Raw genomic sequence first — 2,540 nt, 5'->3', positions numbered from 1 at the left:
ACTGCATTTATTTACATTCTTGACTGTCGGAAAATTACGTTTTTTTAATGGAATTTTACTTACTTCCAAAATACAACTATTTTTGATCTCAGACTTTGACATATTGTTTGTTTTCACAACAGAAGGATGTACATCAAATATGACGTTCCTCAGATTATTCCTTTATTAGTTTCGTATATGTAAGTGGCCTGCCAGCGCTACTCCACTGCTTTCTCACGCGCAGCTGCAGCAGATGGTCGTGACGTCAGTCTGCAGGACACAACTCGTCCGTTACTGACCGTATAATACTCTACCGGCTTACACTGCAGCCAACATACATTCTGAAGTAAAGCTTTTAATAGACAAATGGGCGATCGCGCACTAGTTGCGACGCCACAACAGGCAGGTATTATTAAGGGGATCGTAGTAATCTTCGGAAGTGACCAACGGCCACAATGAAACCACGTGAGGAAATAAGTTGAAATACTTCCGAGTGCTAAAGTTAAGCTGAATTACTGGCGTGTGTACTATAAGTTGGAAATATTTAAGAAATGGCGTGTGCAGGACTTGAAATTAGAGACGAGTACTTCCACGTGGTGAATACTGTGTGAGTCTCAATATGTGTATGAGACAAAGGATAAAGAGAAGTACTCGTCCATGGTATCAGATGAGGACTCGCGTGTGTGACGAATATGTTCTTGATATTACTTTGCGTGTTATGTTTCAGTGTGACGCTTGATTCAAACTATAATACTCTGAGAGAGAAGCAAGGTGAGTCAGCCGTCTATCCAGCAACGCCACTTGGCTTGCATTGCACAGGAAGACGTGCATATATCCTCCAGAGTTCATAGTAGGAAAGAAAAGTTACGAAGTGGGGCAGTGTCGTGTGAAACTGGGATGAATACTAATTGAAGTGGGAAAGCTGAAAGTGATGTGATTATAACGTTGTGACTATTCCTTGTGTTGTATTCCATGTTGCCAGTGTGGTGTATTTCATGTAATTTTAGTATGTATGGTTTGCATGGGAGAGTAGCAAGATAGGTTCAGAGGCAGTGGGTTATGCATGTTCCTTTTTGTACCGCTCGGTCTGGAGGAAATTTTCGTGATGATGGGTGTGAGAGTCGAAGTGTGAGATATAGCAGGAGATCCACCATCCTATCCAGAAAGTGCACTGTAGTGTTAGATAATTACGAGACCATAAGATAGAGAATCACTAATGTAAAGCCATGCCCACTGGGCGGAGTTTCTCATGTGTAATTGTTGTAGAAAATGTAATGGTGTGTTTAGGTTACAGAATTTATCGGAATAAAAAAGATAGTGAAAAGAAAGAGATTGGTGGCCTTTTCCTTCGAATAGTATGTTGTCATGATATCCAGAATTTATAATGTATGCGCCATTAATATTCAGTGCGATGGTCACATGTTGATCGAAGCCGTTGGGTAAGAAAGAAAATGTGGTATTGCCAGAGCGTAGTGAACAGTCAGAGTTGTGTAAATTACTAATAGTCATAAGTGCGTTATCCGTTTCCGTTGCGTAATATTCAAACAGGAGAATAATTTGTTACTTAATTGTGAGTATTAGAGCTCATGTTACTCGATAAATAAGAATGAATCCACTCGCTTGGTAGACCACTCATCTTACAGGCCTGACTGCTTGATGGCACAGTATGAGCAAGGAATGTGGGTGCCTCTCAAGCTGAACTCTTTGTTTCAGACAGTATTGTTACAATCAGATTCACTTTCTGAACTTTCTGCATCACGGTACACACACAAGACCTTTTTATACCATTCTACTTTTTTAGGCTTTAAGTACTTCGTTAACGACACTGCATCAGCCCTCTTTCGTGATTCTACACCTGGCTTATTTACATTACCTAATTTTAAGTCATTGTAACACAGAAAGCTAGCCTTTTCATTCAGTAACACAAACGTCTAAATTTTGGTATAGGTGCTGAAGTCCAGTCTTCTATTAAGCTAGCTGACATACCTGAAATAAAGGGCTCTGGTGTTTTCTATTTATTTTCATTAAGTTGATGTACACCTAAGCAGATTGCGTGTTTTCAGCTTGTTCCAGAAGCATGCCATTTTTTCCAAAATTTCGGTCACATTCATTGAAAGAATAAACTCTGGCAGCGACCAGATGTTCAGTACTTGTACTTTTTAGAAATTGGACAGCAATGTGCAAAACATTGTCACAACAATACTCTTGTTCTGAGCACCGCATGAATTAGACAACAATAATATCTTCCTCTTATTTGGCATTCTTTCGAGTTTATCAGCATAAAATCGTACGGAAAAGAACATACACAATTAGATTCTTTTTCGACTCTGATTCTAGGAAGCAATAGAAAGTGCTACTCCCATCATCGTGACGATGCACAGTGATTGTTTACAGCCACAATATTCGCTTGTAATACCGGTCAGTTACGTGAGCTTTGGAGGACTTAAGGTCAAATAAGGCGGAAGGGACAGATAACATTCCCCAGTATTTCTGAAATGGAAATGCCGTGTGGCTAGGGCCTCTCGTCGGGTAGATAGTGTCGGAAGTTCCATGCGGCTTTT

The sequence above is a fragment of the Schistocerca americana genome, chromosome 1, assembly GCF_021461395.2.
Source record: "Schistocerca americana isolate TAMUIC-IGC-003095 chromosome 1, iqSchAmer2.1, whole genome shotgun sequence".
Taxonomy (NCBI): Eukaryota; Metazoa; Arthropoda; class Insecta; order Orthoptera; family Acrididae; genus Schistocerca; species Schistocerca americana.
Note: the sequence above shows the minus strand (reverse complement) of the source record.